The sequence below is a fragment of the Nicotiana tabacum genome, chromosome 23 (genome assembly GCF_000715075.1).
Source record: "Nicotiana tabacum cultivar K326 chromosome 23, ASM71507v2, whole genome shotgun sequence".
NCBI lineage: Eukaryota > Viridiplantae > Streptophyta > Magnoliopsida > Solanales > Solanaceae > Nicotiana > Nicotiana tabacum.
In genome coordinates this window covers 121,522,738-121,540,175 of record NC_134102.1, presented here as the reverse complement: position 1 = coordinate 121,540,175, position 17,438 = coordinate 121,522,738, and positions in this window count along the sequence as shown.

Here is a 17,438-nt window from a genome sequence, read left to right as displayed (position 1 = left end):
ATTATTTAGGAAGCAAGTAATGACAAGTAGCAATTAATTGTGGAAATCAGGGAGAAAATAGGCAATTTAATATCTAATATACTAAATATCAAGTAGCAATTAAGTCACATAAGTCAAATAAGCATGTAGCAATTATAGCATGAATTCAAGACTTAATATTTGGCGAAAAATATGGGAGAAATAATTAATATAATAATTAACTCATGATAAAGAAAATAATTTATGATTTCCAGATAAATATGCAAACAATTAATTTGACGACGTATAGGCACTCGTAACCTTGCCTATACACCGTTATACATGAAATTCACATAACAAATAATTCAAGGGTTTTAATCCCTCAAGTCAAGGTTAACCACGGCACTTACCTTGTTCTGTAATTTTAAATGATCACTCGACCACAGCTTTTCCTTTCGAATTATTCTCCAAACCAATCAAACATAGCAAAGTATTTACCAACAATTCAATTTGAGCTTTAGAAATTATTCACAATTCGAAAGAGACTTAATTTAAGTCATTTTAAAAAAAGTCAACCAAAAGTTAATATGGGACCCACTTTTCAGAACGTGATTAAAAATCCCGACATCCGAACACCCGTTACGATACGAGTTCAACCATACAAAAATTATCGAATTCCGACATCGGATTGCCCTTCTAATCCTAAAATTATAGTTTATGAAGTTTCTATAATTTTCTCCAAATTTCCATCTCAAAATGCTAATTGAATGATGAAAACAATTATATATTCATGTATATTAACCAAATTCGAGTTAGAATCACTTAACCCGATGAATTTTTTGAAAAACCCATGAAAAATCGCCACAAACCGAGCTCTCTAGGTCCAGAAATGAAAAATAAGATGAAACCCTTGTTTATATGGTACCACATCTGATCTCCCAATGTGCTGACCGCATATTGTTTTGTGCGGTCCGCACATCCCACGTTCTGCGGCCCCAATCCAAATTATGCGGCAGCACTTCAGCAGCACTGCACTATCAGACTTCAGTAAATTAACCATAACTTTCTCTATAAATGTCCAAAGGATTTATGATATGCCTTTATGGAAACTAGACTCAAAGGGCTACAAGTTTTGTTTTAGAATCATCTCCATATTCCTTGTAAATTAAAAGATATAAGCTTCCGAGGTCGAACCATCAAACCTGCAGAATCTCTTTTCTACGGCCGTGAGAGGAATTCTGCGGACCGCATAATTTCAACTGCGTTCTGCACAATTACAACTGCCTCCGCACTTTGGGAGTTTGCGGCCGCACATCTGCACTCCAAAACGTGCCCTCCGCACTTCAACTGTTCCAAAACATCATTAGAGTGCCCGAAATGCCCAAACTCATTAAAAACTCACTCGGAAATTCACCCAAGCCACTCGGGACCCCGTTCAAATATACCAACCAGTCCCATAATATAACGCGGACCTACTCGAGGTCTCAAATCACGTCAAACAATGTCGAAACTAAAATTCGCACCTCGATTCAGACTTACGAGTTTATGAAATTTTCAATTCTATAACTCACGCCGAAATATGTCAATTTAATCCGGAAAAATCTCAAATTTTGCAGGTAAGTCCCAAATGACATAACGGAGCTATTCCAACTCTTGGAATCTTAATTCGAGTCTGATATCGATAAAGTCAAATTCACGATCAAACTTTGGAAATCTTTAGCCTTTAGATTTCTAGTTTCTGTTAAATGGCGATAAATTGAGCTAGGGACCTCCGAATTCAATTTTAGCCATACGCCCAAGTCCAAAATCACGATACGGGCCTACCAGAACTATAAAAATACTGATCGGGGTCCGTTTGCTCAAAACGTTGACCGAAATCAACTTAGTTGAATTTTAAAGCTTTATTTCACATTTTAATCAATCTTTTACATAAAAACTTTTCGAAAGATTTATGGACTGCGTACGCAAGTCGAGGAATACTGAAAGGTGCTATTTGAGGTTTAGAACATAGAAATAATTATTAAATTTAAAGATGACCTATCGGGTCATCACATTCTCCACCTCTAAAACAAACGTTTGTCCTCGAACGGAATTAGAAAAGTACTTGGGCTGGTGAAAAGGTGTGGATATCTACTCCACATGTCTGACTCGGACTCCTAGGTAGTTGCCTTAATCGACTGACCTATCCATTGAACCTGAACTGAAGGATAACTCTTAGGCGTCAACTGTCGGACCTGCCGGGCTAGAATAGCTACCGGGTCCTCCTCGCAAATCAAATCCTTGTCCAATTGGACTGAGGTGAAATCTAACACATGGGACGGATCAACATGATATTTCTGGAGCATAGACACATGGAACACCAGATGAGCTGCTGATAAACTAGGTGGCAATGCAATCATGTAGGCTACCTCACCCACCCTTTCAAGTATCTCAAAGGGTCCAATATACCTAGGGCTCAACTTGCCCTTCTTTCCGAATGTCATTATACCTTTCATAGGTGAAACCCGGATCAAAACTCTTTCACCAACCATGAATTCAATATCACAAACTTTACAGTCGGCATAACTCTTTTGCCTAGACTGAGCTGTGCGAAGTCAATCTTGAATAATCTTGACCTTATCCAAGGCATCCTGTACCAAATCGGTACCCAACAACCGAGCCTCTCCCAGTTCAAACCAGCCAACAGGCGAACGACATCGCCTCCCATATAATGCTTTATATGGATCCATCTGAATGCTCGACTGGTAGCTTTTATTATAGGCAAACTCCGCAAGTGGAAAGAACTGATCCCAAGAACCTCCAAAGTCTATAACACAAGTGCGAAGCATATCTTCCAATATCTGAATAGTACGCTCATACTGTCTGTCTGTCTGTGGATGAAATGTTATACTCAACTCAACCCTCATGTCTAACTCACGCTGTAAAGCCATCCAAAAGTGCGAGGTGAACTGCGTACTTCGATCAGAAATGATAGACACGGGCACACCGCGAAGGCAGACAATCTCGCGGATGTAAATCCTTACTAACCACTCTAAAGAATAGGTAACTGCTACAGGAATAAAATGTGCTGACTTGGTCAACCTATCCATAATGACCCATACTGCGTCGAACTTCTCTGTGTCTGTGGGAGCCCAACAACGAAATCCATAGTGATATGCCCCCACTTCTACTCAGTAATTTCTAACTTTTGAAGAAAACCACCATGTCTCTGATGCTCGCACTTGACTTGCTGACAATTTAGACACCGAGCTACATACACAACTATATCCTTTTTCATTCTCCTCAACCAATAATGTTTTCGCAAATATCGATACATTTTGGCGGCACCTGGATGAATAGAATAGCGGGAACTGGGGGCTACTTCAATAATTAATTCACAAAGCCCATCCACATTAGGCACACAAATAGGACCCTACATCCGCAGAACTCCATCATCCCCCACAACAACCTACTTGGCACCACCGTGCCGAACCGTGTCTTTAAGGACAAGCAAATGAAGATCATCATATTGTTGCTCTCTGATGCGCTCATATAAAGAAGACTGAGGTACTGTGCAAGCTAGAACCCGATTGGACTCTGAAACATCTAACCTCACAAACTGATTGGCCAAAGTCTGAACATCTGCAGCTAATGGCCTCTCACTAACCGGAATATACGCAAGGCTGCCCACACTCACAACCTTTCTGTAATGACCTGACTGGTCGGTTTGAGACCCTAAGCAACTTCAATTTAGTTTATTATGACTTATACGCGTGGTCGGAATTTAATTTCGGGAAGTTCAGAGTTGATTTGGAAAGAAAATTCTAATTTCGGAAGCTTTAAGTTAGATGAATTGACTAAAGTGTGATTTTTGAGGAGACGACTTCGGAATCGGGATTTGAAGGTTCCAACAAGTTCGTATGATGATTTTGGACTTAGGCGTATGTCCGGATCGGGTTTTGGATGACTCGGGAGCGTTTCAACGTCTATTGTGGAAGGTTGGCATTTTGGAAAAATTTCATAATTTGGGTTAAAGTGCATTTCAATGCTATTGATTTCCGTTTGGGATTCCGAGTCTGGGAATAGCTCCATATGGTGATTCTAGTATTGGGAGGGCGCCCGGATGTGGATTCGGTGGTTCGTAGGTCATTTCGAGGTCATTTGGCGAAAGTTAGAAATTTGAAGGTTTTTGAGAAGTTTGACCGGGAGTGGAATTTTTATATAGGGGTCGGATTCCGATTTCGGAAGTTGGAGTAGGTCCATAGTGTCAAATGTGATTTGTGTGCAAAATTTGAGGTCAATCGAACGTGATTTGATAGGTTTCGGCATCGAATGTAGAAGTTTGAAGTTCTAAAGTTCATTAAGCTTGAATTGGGATGCGATTCATGGTTTTGGCATTGTTTGATGTGATTTGAGGCCTCAAGAAAGTTCATTTCATATTTTGTGACGTGTTGGTATATTTGGTTGATCTTCCGAGGGCCTCGGGTGGATTTCCGATGGTTAACAGATCAACGTTTGGACTAAAGGAATGATGAGGCAGCTGGTATCTGGTGTAACCGAACCTGTGAGGTTTTGGCCGCAGGCGTGGAGTCGCAAAAGCGGACAAGAGGAGGCGCAGAAGCTGAATTGGCTTGGAAAGGCTGGGACCACAGATGCGGTCAAGTTCCGCAGAAGCGAGACCGCACATGCGCACGAAGAGCAGCAGAAGCGTGGGCTCAGATGCTCATGAGGGCTGCAGGAGCGGCCAATGACCTTGGCTTGGTTTCTTCCACGTGCGAGACTTGAAGACGCAGAAGCGGCTGTCGCGGAAGCGACCTTCGCACCGCAGAAGCGAAATTCGTGCTGGGCAGAGAGGCTTATTTAAAAATGGGGTTTTGGCCCATTTTCTTCCATTCTCTCTTGGTTGGGCGATTTTTGGAGAGCCTCAAGTAGGGGGTTTTCATCATCTATGTCAAGGTATGTTATTCCCACCTATTGCAAGTTAAATACTTGGATTATATATGGATTTAGACATGAAAATTTGTAGAAATTTGGGATTTTGAAGAAAAACTTAGAAATTGGTATTTTTGGATTTTGACCATGAATTTGGGCATGGAATTTAGAATAAATCATATATTTGAGTTCGTAATGTTATGGGTAATGTTTATCTTCAAACATTTTTGGAATCTGGGAACGTGGGCCCGAGGGTTGCTTTATCGGCTTTTCGAGCGGAGTTGGGAGTTTGTCTAAATTGATTTGTTATGAGTATTAGAATATATTTTTATTGGTTTGCACATTGTTTGACTAGTTTTGGAGCGACGGGCATCGAGTTGAGGTGTTAGAGGGCTTTGGAGCCGGTTATGGAATTTCGGAGCGAGGCTAGTCTCCTGTCTAACTCTGTGAGGGGAAAATTGCCCTTAGGTGTTGTATATTGATGTGTGCTACTTGTAGTGGGGGCTACATACGCGCAAGGTGACGAGAGCCCGTACGTAGCTACATTCATGTTATTGTCCGGGTAGGCTTAGGTTCATATCATGCTATAGCTGTATTATTTGAGCAATCTCTCACCTATTAAATTCCTCTGTTTTACATTACTACTTGAGACTGGACTTGTTATTGTAGAGACTTCACAAGTTCATGATTAGTCACCGAATAATTTTACTCCTCTTATGGCATGTTTCTGTGATATATATACTTCATTGAAAGGTTTTTGTTAAAGAAATTACAACTCACACGTTTATTCGTGAGTGGGGTCAAAGACCCGTCAAAGCTTCTTATTCTATTGGGATCGGGCCGTTCGCCTCGGCAGGATTTATCTACCACAATCTCATGGGAGTGGGCCGTTCTCCTTGGCAGTTTAATAGATGCATCTATGGTTCGTGTCGTTTGACCCTCGGCAGTGCACAATTTAAATATTTATGTTGGATCGAACCGTATGCCTCGACATTTCCTATATCATATCCTCATGGAATTGTGCGTAATATTTGGCAAGAAGCTGGGGTATCTGTAAATTTCCCACTGATTCAAATTATAACAACCTGCTTGGTGAGATCCAGTATACATATATATATGCTCCGGTTGGCGAGGAATTTGCTAGTTAAGAGCTTGAGTTTATTGTAAGGAGGATAATTGTACCACATATTTACACTTGTTTATTTCATTTGCTTACTTTGCCTCGTATTTGCTCACCTCCTTACTGTACTTGATATTATTGGACCACTAGTGAGTGTCGATGTCGATCCCTCGTCACTACTTCTCCGGGGTTAGGCTAGATAATTAATGGGTAAACATTGATTATATACTCAAACTACACTTGCTGCACATTTTTGTGAAAGTACATATGTGACTAGTGGCCTTGTGAGAGCAGAGGTGTGCATGCATGCGGGGACTTACGTGAGCTGCATTCCATATTACGGCCCGCAGCCAGGAGAGTCTCTTTCAGAGTTATTTGTATTTTTTTTTCCTGTCTAAGTTGTATTCCTGACAGATGTTGTAATTTATTTTTACTTCTTAGTTGATGCTCATGCACTTGTGACGCCGGGTCTTGACCCTTGGCAGTGCACAATTGATTGTTATGACAATTTGTGCTTTGTTATCGCACCGTGATTTATTTGGATGCAACATGACTTCAGATTCGAAATGTATTATCGCACCTTTAGTTAATGTCAATGGGGAGTGAATAGACTTGTACAACTGGTGAATGAGCATGAGATCAGGATGGTTTACTGATTTTGTGGTGTTGACGGAGCTTCTATAAAGAATTATACTGGCTATCCAGTAAGAGGTCTAATATGTGAATGTGGCTAGTGATTCAGAATGTTCACGAAATGTGTAACAGGAGAATTTCAAGAAATTTGGCAGGTCGATTGTGCAGGCTCATGTCGATGAGGAAGGAGGAATATTGGTGGGTCTCAGGGCTATGTAATTGTAGCTTCAAGCTAAGTGGGAGAGCCCCATCGTCTATGATTGGATTGCGTGGTTGTCTACTTGTATAGTTTCTAGTTATCAGTGTATTGGTGGGTTATTACGACTAAGGAAAGAAAATATCAGTGCTAATTTGAGCAAAGGATTTAGGGGAATGTGTGCTATATTTGGCCCTGTCGATTCTTGTTCAGGCTTTGGGAAGACTCATAGTTTATGCTTCGTGTAGATGTGATGTACAAGGAAAGGAATTTAGCCGGTTGCTTCTTTGAGAAAGTGTTCATGTGCTAGCAGGGCCTTGGAGTTTGATCATAATTGGGAATAAGTCAGAGTGGGTGACTCTCAACGATGGTCCTAGTGGGTTCAAAAATATAAAGTGCGGTGCCTAAGGATTTTGAGTCTGTAGTATGGTTAAGTATCGAGCTTTTGGAGTGGATTATGAATGGGGCTTGGAGTGTTCTACGTTATCTTTGGTCTGCGGTGTGTCATTGGAGAAATGGGAGAAAATAACTTCGGATTCATAGAGAGATTTTCAGAATGGGGATACCAGTTGAAGACGCGAATATGCACTTAAGGAGAATATAAGACAGTTCATGGCTATTAAGGCGATGTGGTCTCGTGGATTGGGTTACTCGGAATAAGTGTTGTTGGGTTTTGTTATGTTAATGAATGGAATAATTATTGATTCTAAGGCAAGTTGAGAATAAATTGGAAGTTGAGGATCAAGATTACAATTGATGCCGACAAGAATGTAAAGAGCTCGGATGAGCAGGGAAGAATTCAGATGTTTAAAGTAACCTAATATTATCTTTAGCGTCACCTGATATCGGTGTCATGTGGAAGAGGCTTTGTATATGGACTTGCAGATTTTTGACTCACTCTACAGAATTAGAACGGCTGGTGGTATGGATGTGCGGACCTTGCTACTTGAGCGGAATGGTCGTTGGAGCATGCCCCACGGGGAGATTTGTATAAGTGTAACATGTCAGTCACTTGATTTGTATGGAGGTCATGGTAATATCGCAAGTGTGAGAGTTTATGCCTGAGAGGCATTCTATTCCTTGGGCTATGGACCATGTGAGTTCGTTTCAGATTTGACGGCTGTTCTTATGAGTCGTGAATAGGTCATTGTGGGTCCCTGGAGGGTTATTAGCCTAGTATGGTATGATCATAATCGGCTTGAGGTCCGTGGATGGATTTAAATGTGAATGTAGGCTCTATATCAGGTCGGATGTGTTCATTTCAGCATAGCGTTGTTTTCGGAGGGGTCTTCGGGCCTTGGATGATATTTCTATTGTCGGACCTTCCGTGTAGTCTCTATTGTGTCATGTGGGTTATGAGGCGGTTTGATTATTCACACTCGTATTGAGATCCCGTATAGTTTGTGGTGTTATATGAGCAGGATCGCTCTCGAGATGTAGATTATATATCGCACCTTAGTTGTGCTTGAGTTTTATAGCACGTGACGCTACCTGTCTTCGCATGCTTTGTATTATGCACTTGGCATGCTTATGATTGATATTTGGGCACTTTGTGAGTATAAGCGTTATGACTCGATGTGTGTTTTCTTTAGATAGTTATGTGTGGATCGGGTGGCACACCGCCACAGATATGTTATTTGGATCAGGTGGCATTCCGCCACAGGTATCATGGTTGGATCGGGTTGCATGCCGCAACGATATCATGTGTGGATCAGGTTGCACTCTGCAACAGTGTGATATTGAGTACAGTTTCCCATATCTATTATTATGTGTTTTGCTTCTCGTTTCCTGAGGAAGGTTCATAACATCTTTTCGGTTGTTTAAATTAGTTATATGGGTTGAGTAGATATTTCCAGATTTCGTTTTCGTATGTATCACATTCGAGTTTGTAGCTTGTTGGCACATTGTGGCATCATATGAGACTTTCGGTAGTGTCTGAGGTGGCTTATTGCCCGAACAGCTTGTACTGGGTTAGACGAGAGTATTGGACCTGGGATCAGTGCGATCAAACTTATATGAAGCATATTAAAGAGTAAATATTGTTATTCAGTCCAAAATGAGGTAATGGTTCTTGTCGGGAGGAGAGACTCCATAAAGTGTGATTTCGGCAGGTGGTTATGAGTTCTACACGTCTTTTCTATCGTAGCAGTATTGCGAGAGTTAAAGCAAGGCTTAATTGCTCATGAGGTACACCATGGGATTCGGGTCAGTGGAAATGTTAGCTATTGTGCCTTGGAAAGATTGCCTTAGGCAAATGAGTTACGCGGTGCATGGTAAGAATTCACTAAGGGTATACAATCATATGTTGGTACATCATGTAGTGATGGATACGGTGTTCGTATGTTGGAAACAGAACTGGTAGAGAATTTTAGATGTTGGAATTTAGCTCTAAGGCTTATTGAACTAGATAAAAGGGAGGATTTTCAGGTTTTCTCGAGCAAATGTGCTCAACTGGGTTGTGGTAGAACGGGTAGGTGCACGATGTGTTAAACAATGATTTCGGACAAACTCCAAAGTAGTTCTTAGCACGTTCGAGGACGAACATTTGTTTAAGTGGGAGAGAATGTAACGACCTGACCAATTGTTTTGAGCTCTAGCGCATCATTCTACCATTTAAGACCCTGAGAAGCTTCACTTCAGGTATTATGACTTGCACGCATGGTCGGAATTTAATTTAGGGAAGTTCGGAGTTGATTTGGGAAGAAAATTCTAATTTCGGAAGCTTTAAGTTAGAGGAATTGACTAAAGTATGATTTTTTAGTAGATGACATCGGAATCGAGATTTGAAGGTTCCAACAGGTTTGTATGATGATTTTGGACTTGGGCGTATGTCCGGATCGATTTTTGGATGACCCGGGAGCGTTTCGGCGCATATTGTGGAAGGTTGGCATTTTGGAAGAATTTCATAAATTTGGGTTGAAGTGCATTTCAATGCTATTGATGTCCGTTTGGGATTCCGAGTCTGGAAATAGCTCCATATGGTGATTCTGGTATTGGGAGTGCGTCCGGATGTGGATTTGGAGGTCCGTAGGTTATTTCGGGGTCATTTGGCGAAAGTTAGAAATTTGAAGGTTTTTGAGAAGTTTGACCGGGAGTGGACTTTTTGATATCGGGATCAGATTCTAATTCCGAAAGTTGGAGTAGGTTTGTAGTGTCGAATGTGATTTGTGTGCAAAATTTGAGGTCAATCGGACGTGATTTGATAGGTTTCGGCTTCGAATGTAGAAGTTTGAAGTTCTAAAGTTCATTAAGCTTGAATTGGAATGTGATTCATGGTTTTGGCGTTGTTTGATGTGATTTGAGGCCTTGAGCAAGTTCGTATCATGTTTTTGGACGTGTTGGTATATTTGGTTGAGATCCCGAGGGCCTCGGGTGGAGTCCGGATGGTTAACGGATCAACTTTTTGACTAAAGGAATGATTAGGCAGCTGGTATCTGGTGTAACCACACCTGCGAGGTTTTGGCCACAGGTGCGGAGCCGTAGAAGTGGCCAAAAGGGGCCGTAGAAGTGGCCAAAAGGGGCCGTAGAAGTGGCCAAGAGGGGGAGCAAAAGCGGAATTGGCTGGGGAAGGTTGGGACCACAGATTCGGTCAAGTTCCGCAGAAGCGAGACTGCACCTGCGCACGAAGAGCCGCAAAAGCATGGGAGCATATGCGCTCGAGGGTCGCAGGAGCGGCCAATGACCTTGGCTTGGTTTCTCGCAGGTGCGAGACTTGGAGCCACAGAAGTGGCTATCGCATAAGCGACCTTCGCATCGCAGAAGGGGAATTAGTGCTGGGCAGAGTGGTTTCTTTAAAAATGGTGTTTTGGACCATTTTCTTCCATTTTCTCATGGGTAGGCGATTTTTGGAGAGCTTCAAGTGGGGGGGGGGGGGAGGGGGTTGCATCATCTATCTCAAGGTAAGTTATTCCCACCTATTGGGAATTTGTCTAAATTGATTTGTTACGAGTATTAGAGTATACTTTTATTGGTTTGCACATTGTTTGACTAGTTTTGGAGCGACGGGCATCGGTTTGAGGTGTTAGAGGGCTTTAGAGCCGGTTATGGAATTTCGGAGCGAGGTAAGTCTCATTCTAACTCTTTGAGGGGGAAATTACCCCTAGGTGTTGTATATTGATGTGTGATACTTGTTGTGGGGGTTACGTACACGCGAGGTGACTAGAGCCCGTACATAGCTACATTCATGTTATTGTCCGGGTAGGCTTAGGTTCACATCATGCTATAGCTGTATTATTTGAGCAGTCACTCGCATATTAAATTCCTCTGTTTTACATTACTACTTGAGACTGGATTTGTTATTGTAGAGACTTCACGAGTTCCCAACTTGTCTCGCCACATACGCAACCCACACGTATATATCCCACCTTGTCACGCCGCATGTGAAAATATCAATAGTAAGAATAGCACGGCAGAAATCTCGTGCAACCCGATAACACCGCACGGCAGAAACCTCATGCATCATAATAACAACTGCACGGTAGAAACCTCGTGCATCACAATAACAACCACCGTACGACAGAAACCCCGTGCATCACAATAACAACCATCGTACGGCAGAAACCTCGTGCATCACCACAACAAGTACAACAACATCAATGACAATAATACAAGGGTACGACAAATAAGTCAAGTTAGAAATTCCAGAACTCAAAGAAACGGAGGAACTAATTCACAAGGAGCCACAATAGAGAATGCTATTCATAATAAGAACAACTCAAAAAGAAAGGAAATACTATGTAACAAATATATAGTTCGACAACGAGGGAACTAACACAAGTCGAATAATTCCAAATAAGAACAAGTCAACTAAATTATAGGATATCTAACTTCTTTTAAGGTTGGGCAAATAGGAAAGAGATACAACAAATTCAATAAGGATAAGCAACAGAAAGATAATTATAGCCTCAATTAAGGGTGAACAATTACAAAAGAGATAATTATAACTTCAAATAAAGATAAGCAGTTAGGAAAGGATAGCATGGCCATAGAAAAGATAACAATTTCAGTTATGGCACAGATGAATCAAATAAGCAACAAGAGTGAATCATGAAGCGATTAATTCTAATTAAAGCAGGTAGAGGTGAAACTAGTAATTAAGCATCGTATTCATAATATAACAACTACATAATCGGCGAATACAAGGACCTAAGAACCCTAAAGGGCCAATTTTCCACAAATAAGTCCGAGCACGTACTCGTCACCTCACGTACACGGACTACAATTAGCATAGAAGACTCAAATCATAAGGAGTAGTTCCCCCACACAAGGTTAGGCAAGATACTTACCTCAAAGAAGACAGACAGATACTCAAAAATGAACTTCTCGGGTGACATGGCCTCCAGACGGCTCAAATCTAACCAAAATAACTTCGAAGCACAAATAAAACTCATAAGAAACTATTCCGGATCATAAAGCCTCAATCTTTATCAAAATCTAAAAATCGACCCAAAAAGTCGACCCCCGGGCCCGCACCTCAGAACCTAACAAATTTCACAAAACCCGAACACCCATTCCGATTCGAGTTCAACCATAGTAAAATTATCAAATTTTGATACCAATTCGTCCCTCAAATCAAGTTTTTCATTTTGAGAATTTTCTTCAAAAACCTCCATTTTTCTCAACTCAAAATACAAATTAAATGATAAAAATAAAGATAAAATTATGGAATATAAAATATTCTAGGTGAATAACACTTACCCAATCGATTTTCTTGAAAAACCCACAAAGCAACTCCCAAAACCGAGGTCTAAAACTCAAAATATGTAAAAAATGGCAAAACCCTTGAATATAAACTCTCTGCCCTGGACTTCCGCATCTGCGGACAAATAAGTGCATTTGCGCAACCGCATTTGCGGGCAGACATTCACATATGAGAACTTAACTTACCAGGCCCAGATGCGGACAATATAGTCGCACCAGCGGCGTCGCAGAAGCGATCATGGAACCACAGAAGTGGTCTTCGCACTGCATGCTAGCTTTCACAGAAGAGAGCTAGCTCCCAGGCCTCAACGATCGCAGAAGCGACCAGGCTCACGCAGATGCGGAGCCGCACCTGCGCTTCAGGATTTCGCAAGTGCGAGACACCAGAAGCAGACCTGTCCAAAACTATGAAAACCATCCAAAACACACCCGGGGTCCCCGGGACCCTGTCCAAGCATACCAGCAAGTTCCATAACCTAACACGGACTCACTCGAGGTCTCAAATCACATCAAACAACATCGAAACTACGAATCGCACCAAGAATCGAACTTATGAACTTTCAAATCTTCGAACTTCTAAAACTCATGCCGAAACCTATTAAATCAATCCAGAATGACGTCAATTTTACAGGCAAGTCCCAAATGGAATAACGGAGTTGTTCCAACTCTCGGAATCGCATTCCAACCTTGATATCACCAAAGTCAACTATTGGTTAAACCTTTCCACCTTCCAAATTTCAATGTTTTCCAACTTGCGCTGAAATGCTTCAAATCAACTTATGGAGCTCCAAATCCAAATTCGGACGCACGCCTAAGTCCAAAATCACCATACAAAGTTGTTGAAATCATCCAAAACCCATTCCGGAGCCGTTTACACAAAACTAGGATCCTTCTTCCGATTTGACTCTAAATCATCTGGTAACTGAACTCGACCACTTACGCAAGTCAATACAGATAATACGAAGTTGTTCAAGACCTTATGCCGCCGAACGGGACTTAAATTCTCAAAACGACCGGCTGGGTCATTATATTTCTCCCCCTCTTAAACAAACGTTAGTCCTCGAACATGCCAAGAATCACCTCGAAGTCTTCAAATCACTAAATGCACATATCAATAATACACCCGCGAGTGACCCCATGTCACCCTAATCCACATAAGCCTGACGACACCATCTCAACTGTAATTTATCCTTTCTACCAACACCGATAAGCCTTAGAGTCAACATTTCCACCATTCGCTCGTCTTCGAAAGACCCGATTCTAAATCCACACTCGGTATCCGTCCCAACTAGCTGCAACCACTTATGCCTACACCCACAGAGTACAACCACACAACATGACACATCACACATAGGCCCATAATAACAGTTCTGATCACAATAGCTGCCCGTAATCAAATCCAGCACCGGCAATTAGCCTCATATCCGTTAGAACCCTATTTCAGACTTCCACAATGCTAACAATGATGCAAGAAACATGAAGACCTCATAACTATACGCCCAAATCAACAAGTCACAACTAACGCCTCCGGGCACACACCCCACAAGCTAAAACACAAGAAGCACAGAACAAAAATGACTGAACATGTAAGGAGAAACACATAAGAGAAATATCAAACAAGCTCGACAGACACAACTCTCTATCAGTACCATCCTACGAATCAATTTAAAAGGAAAAATTGAAGTATATGAACAAATCACAAGGATCTCATCCTGATATAACTTCCATCGCGACACGCAGCCCGACTCAAACATATCAAATCACATGGAATAGCGAGGGTCTCACCCTCAACTCTGAATCACAAGTCGAATACACATGACTAGTGAGGCTTGATCAGTTGGTAAAAGCATCTCAACCTACGACCGTTAGATCCTGGGTTCGAGTCACAATGGAGGGGAAGTGTGGAAACACTATAGATCCTCCTAATTTGGGAGGGGTTTAAAAAAAAGTTGAATACACATCACCAATTCAAACCTTCCACTAACTCAATTCTACCAATAAAATCACAACACTTACTGAACTCTCACCCCGGTAGAGAATCCAAATTATAAATCGTAACCAAATTACTCAGGATTCACATCAAAACCTACCGTAATGGACAACAAGAATTCACTTTTAGCCTCGTAACTCTTAATAATGAATAAAAACAAACGATAGACACGGGCTACCACTCATAGAATCTTCCAATAGGGCAAACACATATACAAAATACTAAGTCATGAACTCACCCATACGTGGAGCAAAAAAAAGGGGACTCACCCCGATAAGCAGAACTGAAACAAAATACGAAGGGTGCCTCTTGGCAACAAATCTAAAGCATACTTGTATGACATCATCTGGCATAGCGGCCTCAAGCCCACTATATAAAACACATCAACGGGCCGGGCCTCCCCCTCTTGGGTGCCCTCTACTCGCCTGAATACCCCGATGTGACACATCTGTATGGAGTCTGGGACAATCTCTCACCATGTGGCTGGTATCTCCACACTTAAAGCAACCCCTACTGACGTGGTTGTGGGAACTATGCGGTACGGGTACTCTAAGACCCATGAGTACCTGAAACACTGTGCGAAGCCTTAAGTGCAAACTGAACTGGCTGACCCACAAAACCTCTACCATGTTGTACCCTGCCTCCAAAATAAAGACCAGTATATCTCTCTGATCTACAAGGCCTCCTGGCCTCCTTGTACTCTCCTTCCTGACCCTGCATGTCCTCTCTCTCATGGCCCTGCCTGTCCTCTCTCTCCTGATCCCTACCACCTGCTGAAATGAAACATCCGACTCTAACTCCCGAGCTATGCTGAACCAAATATCATGCTTGAGTCCCTCAATGTAGCGACCAAAGTAGGTGCATGTCTGGCCAAATCACTGAATCTAACGGCATACTCTGACACTGACATAGTACCCCTAGCGTAGCTGCTCAAACTCCATGCTCCATGCATCTCGAAGGGACTGGGGTAAAAACTCTCTTAGGAACATCTTTGAAAACTGAACCCATGTAAGTAAAGATGACTTGGACGGGCTACCCAACTCATACGCCCGCCACTGATAAGTCACTCCCCTGAGCTGGAATGTAACAAAATCAACCCCGCTCGTCTCCACAATACCCATAGTACGAAGAATGCGGTGACACTCCTCCAGGAAACCCTGGGCATCATCTGTCGCCAATCCATTAAAGGTAAGAGGGTGGTACTTCTTGTACCTCTCAAGTCTAAGTTGTTCTTCCTCAGATGATGCTGCCCTAACCATGGGCTAGACTGGAACCACAGCCTATGTCGCCATGATACCTGGAATCAGACCAAAATGAACTTGCTGCTTTGGAGTGTGGGCGGCGGGAGTCTGAGCTCCTCCCCCGGTCTGTGAAGTAGCTGGTGCAACCGGAATCAACCCCGCCTGAGCCAATGTACCAAACATGCTCAGGAACTGTGCTAAGGTTTCCTGAAGTCCGAGGGTAACAGCAGGCGCCTCTGGTACCTGCCCCCCAACTGGAACTACTGGCGGCTCCTTAACTGATGCTCTGGTAGGTGCCCTAGCTGCAGCACGTGCTCCTTGTCGGCCTCTGCCTTTGCCCCTAGCGACATCTGCTCTGGGGGGTAACGTCATCAGTAATTGCAGCTCGTGTCCTCACCATATGTGAGAGAATAGAATGATAAAAGTTCAAACTTTGAGATCAATGAACTCACACGATAGGAATGAAGGAAGTGAAACTGTCCTAATAGTTCCGTAGCCTCTCAAAGATAAGTACAAACATCTCCGTACTGATCCGCAAGACACTACTAAACTCGCTTATGACTCATAGCACCTATGAACCTAAAGATCTGATGCCAACTTGTCACGGCCTAATTTTCCCTCCATTGGGTATCGTGATGGCACCTATTATTAGGGACTAAGTAAGCCTAATATTTACTGAATAACAACAATAATTAAATAACATCAATTAATTTTAGAAACAAAAATCTCTATAAAATTACAATTCCCAAAACCGGTAGTACAAGTCATAAGCTCTATAGAGATTGCTAGAAAACCTCTAAATACATTTGTTCTGAAATAGGATAAAATAGTGTAAATACAAAAAACAAACTTGAAGGTGACTCCGAAGCCTGCAAAGGCAGCAACAAGTTTACCTTGAGTCTCCACTGCAAGATCTGAATAGCTAGCTAATGATCGACTGACTTCGCGGTACCCAACAAGTATCAAGACTAACCTTGGTAGAGTAGTGACGAGGGATAGTCAAGACACCTACTGGACTAAATAACCTGAACAAGTATAAGTGTATGACTAACAGGAATACGATATCTCTACAAAGCTACGCCTAATGACAACGATAATATGGTACTCACAATTAGAAATAGGAACAACAATTAGCAGCAGAACACACCAAGTAACAACACAGTAGGGTAAGCTGGGCACAGTCTAAACCCGAAGAGCACAACTAAAAGAAGGACAAGTATCAACTAGAGGACCAATTTTCCACAAATAAGTCCGAGCACGTACACGTCACCTCACGTACATAGACTACAATTAGCATAGAAGACTCAAATACTAAGGGGTAGTTCCCCTACACAAGGTTAGGTAAGATACTTACCTCAAAGATGACAGACCGATACTCAAAAATGAACTTCTCTGGTGAAATGGCCTCCGGACGGCTCAAATCTAACCAAAATAACTTCACAGCACAAATAAAACTCATAAGAAACTATTCCAGATCATAAAGCCTCAATCTTTATCAAAATCTAAAAATCGACGCAAAAGTCGACCCCTAGGACCACATCTCGGAACCCGACAAATTTTACAAAACCCGAACACCCATTCCGATCCGAGTTCAACCATACTAAAATTATCAAATTTCGATACCAATTCGTCCCTCAAATCATTATTTTTCATTTTGAGAGTTTTCTTCAAAACCCTCCATTTTTTCCA